Raw genomic sequence first — 6,298 nt, 5'->3', positions numbered from 1 at the left:
TTTCAAGTGTTCATTTAAATTGTTGAGGGTTTGCACCTCTACCATTTACTGAAGCAATGACTTCCTTGATACTCATAGCTCTCTGAGTAAGGAGACTTTTCCTGAAATACTTCCTACGTGTCACACGCTGGACTTTAAAACTGTGCCCCAGATTATTGACAACCTGTACGGAGGGGAATCGATTATCTCTATCAATCCTTTTTATGCCCTCAGAACTTTGCACACCTCAATCAGACCTGACCTCAACCTTTGCAATTCAAAGGAAAACAACCTCAGTCTATCTAGTTTGGCCTGATAGCTGAATTGTTCGAGACCCGACAACGTCCTGGTGAATTTCTTTAGCACTCACTCTCCAGCAAACACATCTTAACTATACAACGATGCCCACACTGTACACGGTATGTGGGGTGTGGCTGGAGTAACAGGTGCACAGCTCCATCGTAACCCCCTTGCTCTTGCATTCAATGTTTTCACTCAGAGAGGCAACAGCAAACACATCTTAACTATACAACGATGCCCACACTGTACACGGTATGTGGGGTGTGGCTGGAGTAACAGGTGCACAGCTCCATCGTAACCCCCTTGCTCTTGCATTCAATGTTTTCACTCAGAGAGGCAAGAATCCCAAGGTGTAACATTTCATGGTCTTCACACAGGATTTTGCTGGACAGTGACAACAAAAACTGGTCAGCTCTCTGCAACAGCCTTCTGATGAAGGGCTCCTGCCTGAAACGTTGATTTTCCTGCTCCTTGGATGCTGTCTGACCTGCTATGCTTTTCCAGCACTACTCTAATCTTGACTCTAACCTCCAGCATCTGCAGTACCCACTTCCGCCTAGCTTTCTGCAACAGTCCTCCTTTGAAAGGTCACACAGTTTTGGGTCTTACATTGTTAGGACTCCACAGCCTTTGCAACATTGAGTATTTTTAACTGTTTCTTGATATCACGTGGGGAGAAGCAAATTGACCGTGTCTGGCTATGGATGTGATATTGGGAACCTCCAGAGGAGGCTGAGACGGATCGCACTCCGGCTAAAGATTGGTGGAAACGCTTTAGCCTTTTGTTTTGCTCTGATTTACTCACCTCCCACCTGATTAATGATGGGAATATTTGTGGAGTCACATCCTCCATGACTTGTTTAACTGTTCACCATCACTCACGACAGGAGATGACAGGAATGCTTCTGCGATATCAACCCTTCGTCATTTTGTGTGGAATATTATTCTACTCACAAACCATGAAAGAACAACCTATCCAGCTGCAGAAGAGAATTGTTTTCTTGCTGATAATAAAAGTAATTTAATAACTAAGGAGTAACACTGCCTCAACTGATAACTAGATTTCTTTGGAAAACAGGAGCAATAAAACATCAGTGGAACTCATTTCAGTTTTAATAATCCTGAATCTTTATCTCAGAACTGTACAATAGATGTCTGTTTCTAATTCTGTCACACAATTGTGCTCTTCTCCCTTTGTCTGTACCCCTCCCTCTGGATTAACTGCACGCTCAAGATCAATTTCGCTCCAGGTTACAAAATGGCTTCCCACACTGTTCATCCATCCGCTACCTGAGTCTAGTCTCAGTTTCCCAGTGCCCAGTAACTCCACTATGTTGTGTCTGATGTGCAATACGATTTCTCCCATCATTACTATCAGTTTCTAATTGTACCTGCCCATTTACCAAGTCAAAAGCAGCTATACTTCATGACAGTGCTTTCACCACTGGTATGTAATGATTCTTTAATGGAAAAGTCCTGCAGCTCTTATCTTTTTCCCACACACCTGAGCTAATACTGTACTGTTGTAGTTTTTCCATACAAAGGAATGCTAATGGAGTGTGGGGAAGAAGTGGCGTGGATCATACGTGGTATTCAACAGAAAGTTTCCTTGCCCATATTTGACCTCATACCATGATAATTAGTGAAGTCCAGAGTAAATGTTAACAACTCCCAACACAATTCCCTCCCGACTGTCTCTCAATGTGCTGCTTCCACTGCTCAGTCTGTCCTGTCGATGGGACGGGAAATGAACGGGGAGTGGGGATAATGGTGTCTGAGACATTATTGGCCAAATATGATTCTGTGAGTATGACTATTCAGGCTATTGCTTGACTAGTCCGTGAGGCAGTCCTCCCAGTTTTGAAACTATCTCTGCGATATTAATACCGAAGACTCTGCAGGGCTAACAGTGGTTAGTTTGTTCCTGTTGGTCCAGTGCATGGGTCCCAGCTGGTCTGTTCAGTTTCATTCCTTGGTTTTGCGACTTTTTGGAAGAGCTGATAGAACTTAAGGGTTTTTTAGGCACTTTCAGAGGGCAATGAAGAGTCAACCATATTGCTATGGTCTGAAGTAGGCTGCAGCAAGTAAAGATAGCAGATTTGCTTCTCCTAAGGACATTACTGAACCAGATGGGTTTCTATGACAAGCAATAATGGCTTCAGGGTCACTATTATAGATTTTAAATTCCATATTTTTGTTGAATTCAAATTCCAACATTAATCTGGTTGTATTCAAAGTGAAGTCTCCAGAGAAATTTGCCTGGGTCTCTGGATTAGTTCAATGATAACATTGCAAAAAAAGAAAGACAAAAGACTACAGATTATCTTGTATTTATACATGCACACGGAAAAACCAAAACAGTCAGAAGCTGCTTACAACTCTTCCTAAATAGGCCATTATATATTTACCGACAGTTTTTGTAGTTTGTTATCATAGTAAAACTGTTTTGTGCAACAGTCAGTACTTAGCAATGTTGGTGAAATGTCCAGTACTCTGCGTTCAATCATGCTAACTTGCATTTGTAATACTATCATGTAACCTAACGATCCTTTCTTTCTGGCCAATAGTCAGTGTCTGACCCAATCAAGAAGGAAAAATAACTAAAACTGGCAAATGATAAATATTGATCCAACTCATCCTGGATACGTCAAAGTACAGTAACCAGTACAACCAGTATATTCATTTCCAAGTATGATTTTTCACGACCAATACACGAACAAAGATCAGAACTAGGCCACTCGGCCCGTCGAGCTGGCTCCATCATTCAGTAAGATCAGATGGTTGATCAGATTTTAACCTCAACTCGACATTTCTTCATATCCTCAGTCATCTTTCATCCTTTTGGCAATCAAGAATCTGTCTACCTCTGCCTAAAAATATTTAAGGATACTGCACCACAGCCTTTTGGCAAAAGTCATTCCAAAGACTCACAATCTTCTGAAGGAAGAAATGGTTCCACATCTCTTTTAAATCAGCAAAACCCCCAGTTTTAAACTATGACCCCTAGTTCTATGTACACCCACAAGAGGAAACGTCCTTTCAATATCTACATGGTCAAGTCCCCTCAGGATCTTACATGTTTAAGTTAAGTCACCTCCGACACTACTAAACTCCAGAGAACACAGGGCTAGCCTGTTCAGCCTTTCTTCAAAAGGCAATCTGCTCATTCCAGGTACAATCAAGTAAACCTTCTCTGAACTGCTTCCAACACATTAACACCTGCAGTTTCCTGTTTACCGCCTCCCTCTCCTTATGAATAAAGAAGTTGGATTATCTATTTTTCGATCTAGAGGAACCTTCACCTATTAGTTTGTATACATTTGGCTAACTTTCTCTCAGTTTTCCTGCATTTTAGTAATCCTGTGCAGGATGTTCTATTCTGTCCAATCTTCTAACCTGCCATCTGTCTTTGCAGAAATAAATGTCTTTTCTCTGAGTTTGATACTAACTTTGACTTTTCTCATTAACCATGAACAGCATGTCCGTCCATTACAAGTTTTCTCCTTTGTTGGAATGCATCCACTCCACACTTTCCCTAATATCCCCCAAAATGCTAACCACCACAACTTGACTGACCTATCCCTTAACCTAAATTGCCTTTTCACACTCACGTTTCTCTCTGTGAAGGTAGCCAAATGCACAAACCCTCCATCAATGAAGTGTCCCAGCGATCCACTGGGTTTCACAAGCTTTGGTTCTTCTATCTCCAAGCTTTTTATGCTTCACATTAACTCTGCTCGGTCTGAGTAAAATGCGATCAAACAGCAACAAAAGCCAAGCTTTACCCCATACATGCTTTCACACCTGTTCTTCCCAACATTTTCCCTAATCTGAGGGGTTCTGCTTCAGGTTGCTGCAAGGTCTTGGACAAGTTGTTGTTTCTTAAAACAGTGTGCCATTAAGTTGTTGCTTAAACTACAGCATTTACAGAGTGTGTTTAGATTGTCACATCTTGCCTGCAAGACAGGAAAACACCGCCACCCCCGCACCCCCCTCCCACAAACACCCCCCCACCCCAGGACAACCAATTGCTTACGTCACCAGAACAAATTAACCAATTAACATCTCATTCCCTCCTTTTATCATTCCATAACTAATTACATGGGGCTGAAAAAAGCGCTAGCAGCTTATTCATGAGAATCTGACAGCCAGCATTTAAGCAAGTTATTCACACACCATACAATGATTATAACAACAAGAATTACTAGTCCATGCAATAGATAGGAACCCCAGGATCCTCCCATGTGGAAAAAAAAGTGTTCACCAGTAAAGTTCTTAAATCCACAGTCCTTACTGACCAGTCCACCCTTTCCAAGTTGAATGGAAATGAACCAGTTATCCAAACACTCCTTCAATAAAGTCCAACCTGAAAACAAAATCCAGTCTGTCCTTACACATCATTCCATGGAGAAATCTGAATTCTTGAATAAGGGCAGTTAAATACTTAACAAAGCTGATGAGACTTGTGGAGATGCTTCAGATGGAGAATAGCAGCGCATCTGAGCGTGAAATGCGGCAGTGCCAGCTGCAGGGTAGGTATACGTAGTATGTGGAATGGCTGGGGTTGGTTCTGTTTTATACAATGGAGAGGAGATGCTTGGATCAGTGCTGTTCCTGCAAGTCATAGAGGTCCCATGCAATGAAGTGTGCTCCCAAGGCAGTGGCTAGGTGTAGCCATCAGTTTGTTTTTGGCCATCTTTGTGTTCGCCGTTGCAATTCCCAACAAGAGAGTCTGAGGATTTTCAGGATCAAATCAAATAGCATTTAATGCATTCTTTGCAGCTTCTGCTCCCACTCTGCCGTCAACTGTAACAAAGCCAAGTGGCTATTTTGATGTTAGCTTGATCAGCGAACCTTCATATCCCTTAAGTGGTTAAAAGAGAACATAAAACTCACGTGGTTTAATATCCATAGGAAGGCCACTGACAAAAAGCGCACGCACCTCCTCTTCACTGTTGTTCGCTTCATCATTTTCCATGATGAACGGAGCTGATTGAATCCGTTGTGTCCCCTTATTCCAGGTAGGTAGTGCTGGTGCTGGGAGAGGAGGAGGTTTTTCCAGAATGGGTGCGATACATTCCAGGGTCAATTGTCTGTCAGAAGACCTGAGCAAGGTTCCCAGGAATGTGATGTGTCACTGAGTGCACAATGGCTAACATTTCCAGGGGCCTGGGTAAGTGGGACTTGAATCAGGTTATGGAGGGGTGTGTGGTGGTCCTAAGGCATGCTTTACACGTGAATGGGGACAATGTAGAGACAATGTTAGCTGCTGAAAGTATCTTTGCATTTCCTCTCTCATTCCCTCCTTGCCAAGGTGGGTATCAGTGTGAAGACAGTCAATAGCATTGGTAACAAAGCATCAGGTACACACACTTGGCCAACTGGAAACACACTTGGCCAACTGGAGTGATCCAGAAGCCTTTTGATGCACAGTGTGAACACCCATGCATCTTCCATATTTGTTTTCCTGGGTCAGGGGCGTCCCCCTGTAGACCCTCCACAGTGACAATGTCTGATATGCCCTTTGTTTTTGAGGCAGGTGATCGATTTAGCACCTGTCGGTTCACAGAGGACACAATAAGCAGCAATAAAGTAGAATGGCGTGTTGCTTCCCTGGTGCCAGGATCAAGGATGTCTCAGAGAGGGTGCAGAATCTTCTCACGGGGGAGAGGGGCCAGCAGGAGGTCATTGTCCACATTGGAACCAACGACATAGGAAGGGAAAAGGTTGAGATTCTGAAGGGAGATTACAGAGAGTTAGGTAGAATTTTAAAAAGGAGGTCCTCAAGGGTAGTAATATCTGGATTACTCCCAGTGCTACGAGCTAGTGAGGGCAGGAATAGGAGGATAGAGCAGATAAATGCATGGCTGAGGAACTGGTGTATGAGGGAAGGATTCACAATTTTGGATCATTGGAATCTCTTTTGGGGTAGAAGTGACCTGTACAAGAAGGATGGATTGCACCTAAATTGGAAGGGGACTAATATACTGGCAGGGAAATTTGCTAGAGTTGCTCAGGA

At 43.0% G+C, this 6,298-nt stretch overlaps 1 pseudogene; it reads right to left on the bottom strand.

Moving 5' to 3' along the window:
- Nucleotides 1–4,316: 4,316 nt before the first annotated feature.
- LOC122563285 lies at nucleotides 4,317–5,932 on the bottom strand (annotated as a pseudogene).
- Between the last annotated feature and the right edge of the window lie 366 nt (nucleotides 5,933–6,298).

The sequence above is a fragment of the Chiloscyllium plagiosum genome, chromosome 26 (assembly GCF_004010195.1).
Source record: "Chiloscyllium plagiosum isolate BGI_BamShark_2017 chromosome 26, ASM401019v2, whole genome shotgun sequence".
In the NCBI taxonomy this organism is placed as follows: domain Eukaryota; kingdom Metazoa; phylum Chordata; class Chondrichthyes; order Orectolobiformes; family Hemiscylliidae; genus Chiloscyllium; species Chiloscyllium plagiosum.
This window is presented reverse-complemented; position numbering and strand designations above follow the sequence as displayed.